The following is a 19,555-nucleotide window of genomic DNA, read 5'->3' as shown; positions in this document are numbered from 1 at the left end:
ATAGGATACTGGATGGATAGAGGATAGGATACTGGATAGGTAGAGGATAGGATACTGGATAGGTGGAGGATAGGATACTGGATAGGTAGAGGATAGGATACTGGATAGGTAGAGGATAGGAGACTGGAAAGGATACTGGACAGGTAGAGGATAGGATACTGGATAGGTCGAGGATAGGATACTGGATAGGATACTGGATAGGTAGAGGATAGGATACTGGATAGGATACTGGATAGGTAGAGGATAGGATACTGGATAGGTATAGGATAGGATACTGGATAGGATACTGGATAAGTAGAGGATAGGGTACTGGATAGGTATAGGATAGGTTGAGGATTGGATACTGGATAGGTTGAGGATAGGATACTGGATAGGTAGAGGATAGGACACTGGATAGGTAGAGGATAGGACACTGGATAGTTTGAGGATAGGATACTGGATAGGTTGAGGATTGGATACTGGATAGGCTAGAGGATAGGACACTGGATAGGTTGAGGATAGGATACTGGATAGGCTAGTGGATAGGATACCGGATAGGTAGAGGATAGGATACTGAATAGGCTGGCGGATAGGATACTGGATGGGTAGAGGATAGGATACTGGATAGGCTAGAGGATAGGTAGAGGATAGGATACTGGACAGGTTGAGGATAGGATACTGGATAGGTTGAGGATTGGATACTGGATAGGCTAGAGGATAGGACACTGGATAGGTTGAGGATGTGATACTGGATAGGTAGAGGATAGGATACTGGATAGGTAGAGGATATGATACTGGATAGGATACTGGATAGGTAGAGGATCGGATACTGGATAGGTAGAGGTTAGGATACTGGATAGGATACTGGATAGGTAGAGGATAGGATACTGGATAGGATACTGGATATGTAGAGGATAGAATACTGGATCGTTAGAGGATAGGATACTGCATAGGTAGAGGATAGGATACTGCATAGGTAGAGGATAGGATACTGGATAGGTATAGGATAGGATACTGGATAGGTAGAGGATACGATACTGGATAGGATACTGGAAAGCTATAGGATAGGATACTGGATAGGTAGAGGATAGGATACTGGATAGGTAGAGGATAAGATACTGGATAGGTATTGGATAGGATACTGGATAGGTAGAGGATAGGATACTGGATAGGTAGAGGATAGGATACTGGATGGGATACTGGATAGGTAGAGGATGGGATACTGGATAGGTATAGGATAGGATACTGGATAGGTATAGGATAGGATACTGGATAGGTAGAGGATAGGATACTGGATAGGTAGAGGATAGGATACTGGATAGGTAGCGGAAAGGATACTTCATAGGTTGAGGATAGGATACTGGATAGGATACTGGATTGGTAGAGGATAGGATACTTGATTGGATACTGGATAGGTAGAGGATAGGATACTGGATGGGATACTGGATAGGTAGAGGATAGGATACTGGATAGGTATAGGTTAGGATACAGGATAGGATACTGGATAGGTTGAGGATAGGATACTGGATAGAATACTGGATGTGTAGAGGATAGGATACTGGATAGGATACTGGATTGGTAGAGGATACGATACTGGGTAGGTATAGGATAGGATACTGGATAGGATACTGGATAGGTAGAGGATAGGATACTGGATAAGTATAGGTTAGGTTGAGGATAGGATACTGGATAGGTTGAGGATAGGATACTGGATAGGTACAGGATAGGACACTGGATTGCTTGAGGATAGGATACTGGATAGGTTGAGGATTGGATACTGGATAGGCTAGTGGATAGGATACCGGATAGGTAGACGATAGGATACTGGATAGGCTAGTGGATAGGTAGAGGATATGATACTGGATAGGTTGAGGATAGGATACTGGATAGGCTAGAGGATAGGACACTGGACAGGTTGAGGATAGGATACTGGATAGGTTGAGGATAGGATACTGGATAGTTTGAGGAGAGGATGCTGCATTGGCTAGTGGATAGGATACTGGATAGGTTGAGGATAGGACATTGGATAGGTTGAGGATAGGATACTGGATAGGTTGAGGCTATGATACTGGATAGGTTGAGGAAAGGATACTGGATAGGCTAGTGGATAGGATACTGGATAGGCTAGTGGATAGGATACTGGATAGGTCGAGGATAGGATACTGGATAGGTCGAGGATAGGATACTGGATAGGTATAGGATAGGATACTGGATAGCTGGAGGATAGGATACCTGATGGGTAGAGGATAGGATACTGGATAGGTATAGGATAGGATACTGGATAGGTAGACGATAGGATACAGCATAGGTAGAGGATAGGATACTGGATAGGTAGAGGATAGGATACTGGATAGGTAGAGGATAGGATACTGGATAGGTATAGGATAGGATACTGGATAGGTAGAGGATAGGATACTGGATAGGATACTGGATAGGTAGAGGATAGGATACTGGATAGGTAGAGGATAGGTAGAGGAAAGGATACCGGATAGGTAGAGGATAGGATACTGAATAGGTAGAGGATAGGATTCTGGATAGGTCGAGGATAGGATACTGGATAGGTAGAGGATAGGATACTGGATAGCTATAGGATAGGATACTGGATAGGTCGAGGATAGGATACTGGATAGGTAGAGGATAGGATACTGGATAGGTAGAGGATAGGATACTGGATAGGTCGAGGATAGGATACTGGATAGGTAGAGGATAGGATACTGGATAGGATACTGGATAGCTATAGGATAGGATACTGGATAGGTCGAGGATAGGATACTGGATAGGTAGAGGATAGGAGACTGGATAGGATACTGGATAGCTATAGGATAGGATACTGGATAGGTCGAGGATAGGATACTGGATAGGTAGAGGATAGGATACTGGATAGCTATAGGATAGGATACTGGATATGTGGAGGATAGGATACTGGATAGGTAGAGGATAGGATACTGGATAGGTCGAGGATAGGATACTGGATAGGTCGAGGATAGGATACTGGATAGGATACTGGATAGGTCGAGGATAGGATACTGGATTGGTATAGGATAGGATACTGGATAGGATACTGGACAGGTAGAGGATAGGATACAGGATAGGTATAGGATAGGATACTGGATAGGTATAGGATAGGATACTGGATAGGTAGAGGATAGGATACTGGATAGGTTGAGGATAGGATACTGGATAGGTTGAGGATAGGATACTGGATAGGTTGAGGATAGGATACTGGATAGGTTGAGGATAGGATACTGGATAGGAAGAGGATAGGACACTGGATAGGTAGAGGATAGGATACTGGATAGGATACTGGACAGGTAGAGGATAGGATACTGGATAGGTATAGGATAGCATACTGGATAGGTAGAGGATAGGATACTGGATAGGACACTGGATAGGTAGAGGAGAGGATACTGGATAGGTAGAGGAAAGGATACTGGATAGGATACTGGATGGATAGAGGATAGGATACTGGATAGGTAGAGGATAGGATACTGGATAGGTAGAGGAAAGGCTACTGGATAGGCAGAGGAAAGGATACTGGATAGGATACTGGATGGATAGAGGATAGGATACTGGATAGGTGGAGGATAGGATACTGGATAGGTATAGGATAGGATACTGGATAGGTAGAGGATAGGATACTGGATAGGATACTGGATAGGTAGAGGATAGGAGACTGGATAGGATACTGGACAGGTAGAGGATAGGATACTGGATAGGTCGAGGATAGGATACTGGATAGGATACTGGATAGGTAGAGGATAGGATACTGGATAGGATACTGGATAGGTAGAGGATAGGATACTGGATAGGTGGAGGAAAGGATACTGGATAGGATACTAGATGGATAGAGGATAGGATTCTGGATAGGTAGAGGATAGGATACTGGATAGGTGGAGGATAGGATACTGGATAGGTATAGGATAGGATACTGGATAGGATATTGCATAGTTAGATAATAGAATACTGGATAGGTTGAGGATAGGATACTGGATAGATTGAGGATAGGATACTGGATAGGCTAGTGGAAAGGATACTGGATAGGCTAGTGGATAGGATACTGGATAGGTCGAGGATAGGATACTGGTTAGGTCGAGGATAGAATACTGGATAGGTAGAGGATAGGATACTGGATAGGTAGAGGATAGGTGGAGGAAAGGATATTGGATAGGTAGAGGATTGGATACTGGATAGGTAGAGAATAGGATACTGGATAGGATAATGCATAGGTAGAGGATAGGATACTGGATAGGTAGAGGATAGGATACTGGATAGGTTGAGGATTGGATACTGGATAGGCTAGAGGATAGGAGACTGGATAGGTTGAGGATAGGATACTGGATAGGTAGAGAATAGGATACTGGATAGGATACTGGATTGGTAGAGGATAGGATACTGGATAGGTAGATGATAGGATACTGGATAGGATACTGGATAGGTGGAGGATAGGATACTGGATAGGTAGAGAATAGGATACTGGATAGGATAATGCATAGGTGGAGGATAGGATACTGGATAGGTAGAGGATAGGATACTGGATAGCTTGAGGATTGGATACTGGATAGGCTAGAGGATAGGAGACTGGATAGGTTGAGGATAGGATACTGGATAGGTAGAGAAGAGGATACTGGATAGGATACTGGATTGGTAGAGGATAGGATACTGGATAGGTAGAGGATATGATACTGGATAGGATACTGGATAGGTATAGGATAGGATACTGGATAGGTAGAGGATAGGATACTGGATAGGATACTGGATAGGTAGAGGATAGGATACTGGATAGGTAGAGGATAGGATACTGGATAGGTAGAGGAAAGGATACAGGATAGGATACTGGATAGGTAGAGGATTGGATACTGGATAGGTATAGGATAGGATACTGGATAGGTAGAGGATAGGATACTGGATAGGTAGAGGATATGATACTGGATAGGTAGAGGATAGGATACAGCATAGGTAGAGGATTGGATACTGGATAGGTAGAGGATAGGATACTGGATAGGTAGAGGATAGGATACTGGATAGGACACTGGATAGGTAGAGGAGAGGATACTGGATAGGTAGAGGAAAGGATACTGGATAGGATACTGGATGGATAGAGGATAGGATACTGGATAGGTAGAGGATAGGATACTGGATAGGTAGAGGAAAGGCTACTGGATAGGTAGAGGAAAGGATACTGGATAGGATACTGGATGGATAGAGGATAGGATACTGGATAGGTAGAGGATAGGATACTGGATAGGTGGAGGATAGGATACTGGATAGGTATAGGAAAGGATACTCGATAGGTAGAGGATAGGATACTGGATAGGATACTGGATAGGTAGAGGATAGGAGACTGGATGGGATACTGGACAGGTAGAGGATAGGATACTGGATAGGTCGAGGATAGGATACTGGAAAGGATACTGGATAGGTAGAGGATAGGATACTGGATAGGATACTGGATAGGTAGAGGATAGGATACTGGATAGGTGGAGGAAAGGATACTGGATAGGATACTGGATGGATAGAGGATAGGATACTGGATAGGTAGAGGATAGGATACTGGATAGGTGGAGGATAGGATACTGGATAGGTAGAGGATAGGATACTGGATAGGTAGAGGATAGGAGACTGGAAAGGAGACTGGACAGGTAGAGGATAGGATACTGGATAGGTCGAGGATAGGATACTGGATAGGATACTGGATAGGTAGAGGATAGGATACTGGATAGGATACTGGATAGGTAGAGGATAGGATACTGGATAGGTATAGGATAGGATACTGGATAGGATACTGGATAAGTAGAGGATAGGGTACTGGATAGGTATAGGATAGGTTGTGGATTGGATACTGGATAGGTTGAGGATAGGATACTGGATAGGTAGAGGATAGGACACTGGATAGGTAGAGGATAGGACACTGGATAGTTTGAGGATAGGATACTGGATAGGTTGAGGATTGGATACTGGATAGGCTAGAGGATAGGACACTGGATAGGTTGAGGATAGGATACTGGATAGGCTAGTGGATAGGATACCGGATAGGTAGAGGATAGGATACTGAATAGGCTGGCGGATAGGATACTGGATGGGTAGAGGATAGGATACTGGATAGGCTAGAGGATAGGTAGAGGATAGGATACTGGACAGGTTGAGGATAGGATACTGGATAGGTTGAGGATTGGATACTGGATAGGCTAGAGGATAGGACACTGGATAGGTTGAGGATGTGATACTGGATAGGTAGAGGATAGGATACTGGATAGGTAGAGGATATGATACTGGATAGGATACTGGATAGGTAGAGGATCGGATACTGGATAGGTAGAGGTTAGGATACTGGATAGGATACTGGATAGGTAGAGGATAGGATACTGGATAGGATACTGGATATGTAGAGGATAGAATACTGGATCGTTAGAGGATAGGATACTGCATAGGTAGAGGATAGGATACTGCATAGGTAGAGGATAGGATACTGGATAGGTATAGGATAGGATACTGGATAGGTAGAGGATACGATACTGGATAGGATACTGGAAAGCTATAGGATAGGATACTGGATAGGTAGAGGATAGGATACTGGATAGGTAGAGGATAAGATACTGGATAGGTATTGGATAGGATACTGGATAGGTAGAGGATAGGATACTGGATAGGTAGAGGATAGGATACTGGATGGGATACTGGATAGGTAGAGGATGGGATACTGGATAGGTAGAGGATAGGATACTGGATAGGTATAGGATAGGATACTGGATAGGTAGAGGATAGGATACTGGATAGGTAGAGGATAGGATACTGGATAGGTAGCGGAAAGGATACTTCATAGGTTGAGGATAGGATACTGGATAGGATACTGGATTGGTAGAGGATAGGATACTGGATTGGATACTGGATAGGTAGAGGATAGGATACTGGATGGGATACTGGATAGGTAGAGGATAGGATACTGGATAGGTATAGGTTAGGATACAGGATAGGATACTGGATAGGTTGAGGATAGGATACTGGATAGAATACTGGATGTGTAGAGGATAGGATACTGGATAGGATACTGGATTGGTAGAGGATACGATACTGGGTAGGTATAGGATAGGATACTGGATAGGATACTGGATAGGTAGAGGATAGGATACTGGATAAGTATAGGTTAGGTTGAGGATAGGATACTGGATAGGTTGAGGATAGGATACTGGATAGGTACAGGATAGGACAATGGATTGCTTGAGGATAGGATACTGGATAGGTTGAGGATTGGATACTGGATAGGCTAGTGGATAGGATACTGGATAGGTAGACGATAGGATACTGGATAGGCTAGTGGATAGGTAGAGGATATGATACTGGATAGGTTGAGGATAGGATACTGGATAGGCTAGAGGATAGGACACTGGATAGGTTGAGGATAGGATACTGGATAGGTTGAGGATAGGATACTGGATAGTTTGAGGAGAGGATGCTGCATTGGCTAGTGGATAGGATACTGGATAGGTTGAGGATAGGACATTGGATAGGTTGAGGATAGGATACTGGATAGGTTGAGGCTATGATACTGGATAGGTTGAGGAAAGGATACTGGATAGGCTAGTGGATAGGATACTGGATAGGCTAGTGGATAGGATACTGGATAGGTCGAGGATAGGATACTGGATAGGTCGAGGATAGGATACTGGATAGGTATAGGATAGGATACTGGATAGCTGGAGGATAGGATACCTGATGGGTAGAGGATAGGATACTGGATAGGTATAGGATAGGATACTGGATAGGTAGACGATAGGATACAGCATAGGTAGAGGATAGGATACTGGATAGGTAGAGGATAGGATACTGGATAGGTAGAGGATAGGATACTGGATAGGTATAGGATAGGATACTGGATAGGTAGAGGATAGGATACTGGATAGGATACTGGATAGGTAGAGGATAGGATACTGGATAGGTAGAGGATAGGTAGAGGAAAGGATACCGGATAGGTAGAGGATAGGATACTGAATAGGTAGAGGATAGGATTCTGGATAGGTCGAGGATAGGATACTGGATAGGTAGAGGATAGGATACTGGATAGCTATAGGATAGGATACTGGATAGGTCGAGGATAGGATACTGGATAGGTAGAGGATAGGATACTGGATAGGTAGAGGATAGGATACTGGATAGGTCGAGGATAGGATACTGGATAGGTAGAGGATAGGATCCTGGATAGGATACTGGATAGCTATAGGATAGGATACTGGATAGGTCGAGGATAGGATACTGGATAGGTAGACGATAGGATACTGGATAGGATACTGGATAGCTATAGGATAGGATACTGGATAGGTCGAGGATAGGATACTGGATAGGTAGAGGATAGGATACTGGATAGCTATAGGATAGGATACTGGATATGTGGAGGATAGGATACTGGATAGGTAGAGGATAGGATACTGGATAGGTCGAGGATAGGATACTGGATAGGTCGAGGATAGGATACTGGATAGGTAGAGGATAGGATACTGGATAGGATACTGGATAGCTATAGGATAGGATACTGGATAGGTCGAGGATAGGATACTGGATAGGTCGAGGATAGGATACTGGATAGGTAGAGTATAGGATACTGGATAGGATACTGGATAGCTATAGGATAGGATACTGGATAGGTCGAGGATAGGATACTGGATAGCTATAGGATAGGATACTGGATAGGTCGAGGATAGGATACTGGATAGGTAGAGGATAGGATACTGGATAGCTATAGGATAGGATACTGGATAGGTCGAGGATAGGATACTGGATAGGTCGAGGATAGGATACTGGATAGGATACTGGATAGGTCGAGGATAGGATACTGGATTGGTATAGGATAGGATACTGGATAGGATACTGGACAGGTAGAGGATAGGATACAGGATAGGTATAGGATAGGATACTGGATAGGTATAGGATAGGATACTGGATAGGTAGAGGATAGGATACTGGATAGGTTGAGGATAGGATACTGGATAGGTTGAGGATAGGATACTGGATAGGTTGAGGATAGGATACTGGATAGGTTGAGGATAGGATACTGGATAGGAAGAGGATCGGACACTGGATAGGTAGAGGATAGGATACTGGATAGGTAGAGGATAGGATACTGGATAGGTTGAGGATAGGATACTGGATAGGTTGAGGATAGGATACTGGATAGGAAGAGGATAGGACACTGGATAGGTAGAGGATAGGATACTGGATAGGATACTGGACAGGTAGAGGATAGGATACTGGATAGGTCGAGGATAGGATACTGGATCGGATACTGGATAGTTAGAGGATAGGATACTGGATAGGTATAGGATAGGATACTGGGTAGGATACTGGATAAGTAGAGTTTAGGATACTGGATAGGTATAGGATAGGTTGAGGATTGGATACTGGATAGGTTGAGGATAGGATACTGGATAGGTAGAGGATAGGACACTGGATAGGTTGAGGATTGGATACTGGATAGGTTGAGGATAGGATACTGGATAGGTAGAGGATAGGACACTGGATAGGTTGAGGATAGGATACTGGATAGGTTGAGGATTGGATACTGGATAGGCTAGAGGATAGGACACTGGATAGGTTGAGGATCGGATACTGGATAGGCTGGCGGATAGGATACCGGATAGGTAGAGGATAGGATACTGGATAGGCTGGCGGATAGGATACTGGATGGGTAGAGGATAGGATACTGGACAGGTTGAGGATAGGATACTGGATAGTTTGAGGATAGGACACTGGATAGGTTGAGGATAGGACACTGGATAGGTTGAGGATTGGATACTGGATAGGCTAGAGGATAGGACACTGGATTGGTTGAGGATAGGATACTGGATAGGTTGAGGATTGGATACTGGATAGGCTGGAGGATAGGACACTGGATAGGTTGAGGATAGGATACTGGATAGGCTAGTGGATAGGATACCGGATAGGTAGAGGATAGGATACTGGATAGACTAGTGGATAGGTAGAAGATAGGATACTGGATAGGTTGAGGAGAGGATACTGGATCGGCTAGTGGATAGGATACTCGATAGGTTGAGGATAGGACACTGGCTAGGTTGCGGATAGGATACTGGATAGGTTGAGGAAAGGATACTTAATAGGCTTGTGGATCGGATACTGCATAAGTAGAGGATAGGATACTGGATTGGTAGAGGATAGGATACTGGATTGGTAGAGGATAGGATACTGGATAGGTAGAGGATAGGTGGAGGATAGGATACTGGATAGGTAGAGGATAGGACACTGGATAGGTAGAGAATAGGATACTGGATAGTTAGAGGATAGGATACTGGATAGGTAGAGGATAGGATACTGGATAGGTAGAGGATAGGATACTGGATAGGATACTGGATAGGTAGAGGATAGGGTACTGGATAGGATACTGGATTGGTAGAGGATAGGATACTGGATAGGTAGAGGATAGGATACTGGATAGGTAGAGGATATGATACTGGATAGGATACTGGATAGGTAGAGGATAGGATACTGGATATGATACTGGATAGGTTGAGGATAGGATACTGGATAGGTATAGGATAGGATACTGGATAGGTAGAGGATAGGATACTGGATAGGATACTGGATAGGTAGAGGATAGGATACTGGATAGGATACTGGATAGGTAGAGGATAGGATACTGGATAGGTAGAGGAAAGGATACAGGATAGGATACTGGATAGGTAGAGGATAGGCTACTGGATAGGTATAGGATAGGATACTGGATAGGTAGAGGATAGGATACTGGATGGGTATAGGATAGGATACTGGATAGGTAGAGGATAGGATACAGCATAGGTAGAGGATAGGATACTGGATAGGTATAGGATAGGATACTGGATAGGTAGAGGATAGGATACTGGATAGGATACTGGATAGGTAGAGGATAGGATACTAGATAGGATACTGGATAGGTAGAGGATAGGATACTGGATAGGTAGAGGAAAGGATACTGGATAGGATACTGGATAGATAGAGGATAGGATACTGGATAGGTAGAGGATAGGATACTGGATAGGTATAGGATAGGATACTGGATAGGTAGAGGATAGGATACTGGATAGGATACTGAATAGGTAGAGGATAGGAGACTGGATAGGATACTGGACAGGTAGAGGATAGGCTACAGGATAGGTCGAGGATAGGATTCTGGATAGGCTAGAGGATAGGACACTGGATAGGTTGAGCATAGGATACTGGATAGGCTAGTGAATAGGATACTGGATAGGTAGAGGATAGGATACTGGATAGGTAGAGGATAGGAGACTTGATAGGATACTGGATAGGCTAGTGGATAGGATACTGGATAGGTAGAGGATAGGCTACTGGATTGGTAGAGGATAGGATACTGGATAGGTAGAGGATAGGATACTGGATAGGTAGAGGATAGGTGGAGGATAGGATACTGGATAGGATACTGGATAGGTAGAGGATAGGATACTGGATATGATACTGGATAGGTAGAGGATAGGATACTGGATAGGTATAGGATAGGATACTGGATAGGTAGAGGATAGGATACTGGATAGGATACTGGATAGGTAGAGGATAGGATACTGGATAGGATACTGGATAGGTAGAGGATAGGATACTGGATAGGTAGAGGAAAGGATACAGGATAGGATACTGGATAGGTAGAGGATAGGCTACTGGATAGGTATAGGATAGGATACTGGATAGGTAGAGGATAGGATACTGGATGGGTATAGGATAGGATACTGGATAGGTAGAGGATAGGATACAGCATAGTTAGAGGATAGGATACTGGATAGGTATAGGATAGGATACTGGATAGGTAGAGGATAGGATACTGGATAGGATACTGGATAGGTAGAGGATAGGATACTAGATAGGATACTGGATAGGTAGAGGATAGGATACTGGATAGGTAGAGGAAAGGATACTGGATAGGATACTGGATAGATAGAGGATAGGATACTGGATAGGTAGAGGATAGGATACTGGATAGGTAGAGGATAGGATACTGGATAGGTATAGGATAGGATACTGGATAGGTAGAGGATAGGATACTGGATAGGTAGAGGATAGGAGACTGGATAGGATACTGGACAGGTAGAGGATAGGCTACAGGATAGGTCGAGGATAGGATTCTGGATAGGCTAGAGGATAGGACACTGGATAGGTTGAGCATAGGATACTGGATAGGCTAGTGAATAGGATACTGGATAGGTAGAGGATAGGATACTGGATAGGTGGAGGATAGGAGACTTGATAGGATACTGGATAGGCTAGTGGATAGGATACTGGATAGGTAGAGGACAGGCTACTGGATTGGTAGAGGATAGGATACTGGATAGGTAGAGGATAGGATACTGGATAGGTAGAGGATAGGTGGAGGATAGGATACTGGATAGGATACTGGATAGGTAGAGGATAGGATACTGGATAGTTAGAGAATAGGATACTGGATAGGATACTGCATAGGTAGAGGATAGGATACTGGATAGGTAGAGAATAGGATACTGGATAGGATACTGCATAGGTCGAGGATCGGATACTGGATAGGTATAGGAAAGGATACTGGATAGGATACTGGATAGGTGGAGGATAGGATACTGGATAGGATACTGGATAGGTAGAGGATAGGATACTGGATAAGTATAGGATACTGGATAGGATACTGGATAGGTAGAGGATAGGGTACTGGATAGGATACTGGATAGGTAGAGGATAGGATACTGGATAGGTTGTGGATAGGTTGAGGATTGGATACTGGATACGTTGAGGATAGGACACTGGATCGGTTGAGGATAGGATACTGGATAGGTTGAGGATTGGATACTGGATAGGCTAGAGGATAGGACACTGGATTGGTTGAGGATAGGATACTGGATAGGTTGAGGATTGGATACTGGATAGGCTGGAGGATAGGACACTGGATAGGTTGAGGATAGGATACTGGATAGGCTAGTGGATAGGATACCGGATAGGTAGAGGATAGGATACTGGATAGGCTGGCGGATAGGATACTGGATAGGTAGAGGATAGGATACTGGATAGGCTAGTGGATAGGTAGAGGATAGGATACTGGATAGTTTGAGGAGAGGATACTGGATCGGCTAGTGGATAGGATATTGGATAGGTTGAGGATAGGACACTGGCTAGGTTGAGGATAGGATACTGGATAGGTTGAGGATAGGATACTTAATAGGCTAGTGGATAGGATACTGCATCGGTAGAGGATAGGATACTGGATTGGTAGAGGATAGGATACTGGATAGGTAGAGGATAGGATACTGGATAGGTAGAGGATAGGTGGAGGATAGGATACTGGATAGGATACTGGATAGGTAGAGGATAGGACACTGGATAGGTAGAGAATAGGATACTGGATAGGTAGAGGATAGGATACTGGATAGGATACTGGATAGGTAGAGGATAGGATACTGGATAGGTAGAGGATAGGATACTGGATAGGATACTGGATAGGTAGAGGATAGGGTACTGGATAGGATACTGGATTGGTAGAGGATAGGATACTGGATAGGTAGAGGATAGGATACTGGATAGGATACTGGATAGGTAGAGAATATGATACTGGATAGGATGCTGGATAGGTAGAGGATAGGATACTGGATATGAAACTGGATAGGTAGAGGATAGGATACTGGATAGGTAGATGATAGGATACTGGATAGGATACTGGATAGGTAGAGGATAGGATACTGGATAGGATACTGGATAGGTAGAGGATAGGATACTGGATAGGGAGAGGAAAGGATACAGGATAGGATACTGGATAGGTAGAGGATAGGATACTGGATAGGTAGAGGATAGGTATAGGATAGGATACTGGATAGGTAGAGGATAGGATACTGGATAGTTATAGGATAGGATACTGGATAGGTAGAGGATAGGATACAGCATAGGTAGAGGATAGGATACTGGAAAGGTATGGGATAGGATACTGGATAGGTAGAGGATAGGATACTGGATAGGATACTGGATAGGTAGAGGATAGGATACTAGATAGGATACTGGATAGTTAGAGGATAGGATACTGGATAGGTAGAGGAAAGGATACTGGATAGGTAGAGGATAGGATACTGGATAGGATACTGGATAGGTAGAGGATAGGATACTAGATAGGATATTGGATAGGTAGAGGATAGGATACTGGATAGGTAGAGGAAAGGATACTGGATAGGATACTGGATAGATAGAGGATAGGATACTGGATAGGTAGAGGATAGGATACTGGATAGGTATAGGATAGGATACTGGATAGGTAGAGGATAGGAGACTGGATAGGATACTGGACAGGTAGAGGATAGGATACTGGATAGGTCGAGGATAGGATACTGGATAGGATACTGGATAGGTAGAGGATAGGATACTGGATAGGATACTGGATAGGTAGAGGATAGGATACTGGATAGGTATAGGATAGGATACTGGATAGGATACTGGATAAGTAGAGGATAGGATATTGGATAGGTATAGGATAGGTTGAGGATTGGATACTGGATAGGCTAGAGGATAGGACACTGGATAGGTTGAGGATAGGATACTGGATAGGCTAGTGGATAGGATACCGGATAGGTAGAGGATAGGATACTGGATAGGCTGGCGGATAGGATACTGGATGGGTAGAGGATAGGTAGAGGATAGGATACTGGACAGGTTGAGGATAGGATACTGGATAGGTTGAGGATTGGATACTGGATAGGCTAGAGGATAGGATACTGGATAGGATACTGGATAGGTAGAGGATATGATACTGGATAGGATACTGGATAGGTAGAGGATCGGATACTGGATAAGTAGAGGTTAGGATACTGGATCGGTAGAGGATAGGATACTGGATAGGATACTGGATATGTAGAGGATAGGATACTGGATAGGTAGAGGATAGGATACTGGATAGGATACTGGATCGTTAGAGGATAGGATACTGGATAGGTAGAGGATAGGATACTGGATAGGTATAGGATAGGATACTGGATAGGTAGAGGATACGATACTGGATAGGATACTGGAAAGCTATAGGATAGGATACTGGATAGGTAGAGGATAGGATACTGGATAGGTAGAGGATAAGATACTGGATAGGTATTGGATAGGATACTGGATAGGATACTGGATAGGTAGAGGATAGGATACTGGATAGGATACTGGATAGGTAGAGGATAGGATACTGGATAGGTAGCGGAATGGATACTTCATAGGTTGAGGATGGGATACTGGATAGGATACTGGGTTGGTAGAGGATAGGATACTGGATGGGATACTGGATAGGTAGAGGATAGGATACTGGATAGGTATAGGTTAGGATACTGGATAGGTAGAGGATAGGATACTGGATAGGTATAGGATAGGATACTGGATAGGATACATGATAGGTAGAGGATAGGGTACTGGATAGGTATAGGTTAGGTTGAGGATAGGATACTGGATAGGTTGAGGATAGGATACTGGATAGGTTGAGGATAGGGTACTGGATAGGCTAGAGGATAGGATACTGGATAGGTAGAGGATAGGATACTGGATAGGCTGGTGGATCGGATACTGAATAGGTAGACGATAGGATACTGGATAGGCTCGTGGATAGGTAGAGGATAGGATACTGGATAGGTTGAGGATAGGATACTGGATAGTTGAGGAGAGGATGCTGGATTGGCTAGTGGATAGGATACTGGATAGGTTGAGGATAGGACATTGGATAGGTTGAGGATAGGATACTGGATAGGTTGAGGCTATGATACTGGATAGGATGAGGAAAGGATACTGGATAGGCTAGTGGATAGGATACTGGATAGGCTAGTGGATAGGATACTGGATAGGTCGAGGATAGGATACTGGATAGGTCGAGGTTAGGATACCTGATAGGTTGAGGATAGGATCCTGGATAGGTATAGGATAGGATACTGGATAGGTAGAGGATCGGATACTGGATAGGATACTGGATAGGTAGAGGATAGGACACTGGATAGGTTGAGGATAGGATACTGGATAGGGTAGTGGATAGGATACTGGATAGGTAGAGGATAGGATACTGGATAGGCTGGCGGATAGGATACTGGATGGGTAGAGGATAGGTAGAGGATAGGATACTGGACAGGTTGAGGATAGGATACTGGATAGGTTGAGGATTGGATACTGGATAGGCTAGAGGATAGGATACTGGATAGGATACTGGATAGGTAGAGGATATGATACTGGATAGGATACTGGATAGGTAGAGGATCGGATACTGGATAGGTAGAGGTTAGGATACTGGATAGGATACTGGATATGTAGAGGATAGGATACTGGATAGGTAGAGGATAGGATACTGGATAGGATACTGGATAGGTAGAGGATATGATACTGGATAGGATGCTGGATAGGTAGAGGATAGGATACTGGATATGATACTGGATAGGTAGAGGATAGGATACTGGATAGGTAGATGATAGGATACTGGATAGGATACTGGATAGGTAGAGGATAGGATACTGGATAGGATACTGGATAGGCAGAGGATAGGATACTGGATAGGGAGAGGAAAGGATACAGGATAGGATACTGGATAGGTAGAGGATAGGATACTGGATAGGTAGAGGATAGGATACTGGATAGGTATAGGATAGGATACTGGATAGGTAGAGGATAGGATACTGGATAGGTATAGGATAGGATACTGGATAGGTAGAGGATAGGATACAGCATAGGTAGAGGATAGGATACTGGAAAGGTATAGGATAGGATACTGGATAGGTAGAGGATAGGATACTGGATAGGCTAGAGGATAGGACACTGGATAGGTTGAGGATAGGATACTGGATAGGCTAGTGGATAGGATACCGGATAGGTAGAGGATAGGATACTGGATAGGCTGGCGGATAGGATACTGGATGGGTAGAGGATAGGTAGAGGATAGGATACTGGACAGGTTGAGGATAGGATACTGGATAGGTTGAGGATAGGATACTGGATAGGCTACAGTATAGGATACTGGATAGGATACTGGATAGGTAGAGGATATGATACTGGATAGGATACTGGATAGGTAGAGGATCGGATACTGGATAGGTAGAGGTTAGGATACTGGATAGGTAGAGGATAGGATACTGGATAGGATACTGGATATGTAGAGGATAGGATACTGGATAGGTAGAGGATAGGATACTGGATAGGATACTGGATCGTTAGAGGATAGGATACTGGATAGGTAGAGGATAGGATACTGGATAGGTATAGGATAGGATACTGGATAGGTAGAGGATACGATACTGGATAGGATACTGGAAAGCTATAGGATAGGATACTGGATAGGTTGAGGATAGGATACTGGATAGGTAGAGGATATGATACTGGATAGGTATTGGATAGGATACTGGATAGGATACTGGATAGGTAGAGGATAGGATACTGGATAGGATACTGGATAGGTAGAGGATAGGATACTGGATAGGTGGAGGATATGATACTGGATAGGTAGCGGAATGGATACTTCATAGGTTGAGGATGGGATACTGGATAGGATACTGGGTTGGTAGAGGATAGGATACTGGATGGGATACTGGATAGGTAGGTAGAGGATAGGATACTGGATAGGTATAGGTTAGGATACTGGATAGGATACTGGATAGGTAGAGGATAGGATACTGGATAGAATACTGGATAGGTATAGGATAGGATACTGGATAGGATACTGGATAGGTAGAGGATAGGGTACTGGATAGGTATAGGTTAGGTTGAGGATAGGATACTGGATAGGTTGAGGATAGGATACTGGATAGGTTGAGGATAGGGTACTGGATAGGCTAGAGGATAGGATACTGGATAGGTAGAGGATAGGATACTGGATAGGCTGGTGGATCGGATACTGAATAGGTAGACGATAGGATACTGGATAGGCTCGTGGATAGGTAGAGGATAGGATACTGGATAGGTTGAGGATAGGATACTGGATAGTTAAGGAGAGGATGCTGGATTGGCTAGTGGATAGGATACTGGATAGGTTGAGGATAGGACATTGGATAGGTTGAGGATAGGATACTGGATAGGCTAGTGGATAGGATACCGGATAGGTAGAGGATAGGATACTGGATAGGCTGGCGGATAGGATACTGGATGGGTAGAGGATAGGTAGAGGATAGGATACTGGACAGGTTGAGGATAGGATACTGGATAGGTTGAGGATAGGATACTGGATAGGCTACAGGATAGGATACTGGATAGGATACTGGATAGGTAGAGGATATGATACTGGATAGGATACTGGATAGGTAGAGGATCGGATACTGGATAGGTAGAGGTTAGGATACTGGATAGGTAGAGGATAGGATACTGGATAGGATACTGGATATGTAGAGGATAGGATACTGGATAGGTAGAGGATAGGATACTGGATAGGATACTGGATCGTTAGAGGATAGGATACTGGATAGGTAGAGGATAGGATACTGGATAGGTATAGGATAGGATACTGGATAGGTAGAGGATACGATACTGGATAGGATACTGGAAAGCTATAGGATAGGATACTGGATAGGTAGAGGATAGGATACTGGATAGGTAGAGGATATGATACTGGATAGGTATTGGATAGGATACTGGATAGGATACTGGATAGGTAGAGGATAGGATACTGGATAGGATACTGGATAGGTAGAGGATAGGATACTGGATAGGTGGAGGATATGATACTGGATAGGTAGCGGAATGGATACTTCATAGGTTGAGGATGGGATACTGGATAGGATACTGGGTTGGTAGAGGATAGGATACTGGATGGGATACTGGATAGGTAGAGGATAGGATACTGGATAGGTATAGGTTAGGATACTGGATAGGATACTGGATAGGTAGAGGATAGGATACTGGATAGAATACTGGATAGGTATAGGATAGGATACTGGATAGGATACTGGATAGGTAGAGGATAGGGTACTGGATAGGTATAGGTTAGGTTGAGGATAGGATACTGGATAGGTTGAGGATAGGATACTGGATAGGTTGAGGATAGGGTACTGGATAGGCTAGAGGATAGGATACTGGATAGGTAGAGGATAGGATACTGGATAGGCTGGTGGATCGGATACTGAATAGGTAGACGATAGGATACTGGATAGGCTCGTGGATAGGTAGAGGGTAGGATACTGGATAGGTTGAGGATAGGATACTGGATAGTTAAGGAGAGGATGCTGGATTGGCTAGTGGATAGGATACTGGATAGGTTGAGGATAGGACATTGGATAGGTTGAGGATAGGATACTGGATAGGTTGAGGCTATGATACTGGATAGGTTGAGGAAAGGATACTGGATAGGCTAGTGGATAGGATACTGAATAGGCTAGTGGATATGATACTGGATAGGTCGAGGATAGGATACTGGATAGGTCGAGGTTAGGATACCTGATAGGTTGAGGATAGGATACTGGATAGGTATAGGATAGGATACTGGATAGGTAGAGGATAGGATACTGGATAGGATACTGGATAGGTAGAGGATAGGACACTGGATAGGTTGAGGATAGGATACTGGATAGGCTAGTGGATAGGATACCGGATAGGTAGAGGATAGGATACTGGATAGGCTGGCGGATAGGATACTGGATGGGTAGAG

General features: G+C 43.9%; 1 protein-coding gene across 2 annotated transcripts in view; it reads left to right on the top strand.

Annotated features, from left to right (window-relative positions):
- The window catches only part of LOC137371495 (growth arrest-specific protein 6-like), a 191,719-nt gene that overhangs the window by 101,812 nt on the left and 70,352 nt on the right, over positions 1 to 19,555 (top strand). The gene's annotated exons all lie outside the window — the stretch shown is intronic.

This window comes from Heterodontus francisci, chromosome 6, assembly GCF_036365525.1.
Source record: "Heterodontus francisci isolate sHetFra1 chromosome 6, sHetFra1.hap1, whole genome shotgun sequence".
NCBI classification, from domain to species: Eukaryota; Metazoa; Chordata; class Chondrichthyes; order Heterodontiformes; family Heterodontidae; genus Heterodontus; species Heterodontus francisci.
Note: the sequence above shows the minus strand (reverse complement) of the source record. Positions and strands in the feature narration are given on the sequence as shown.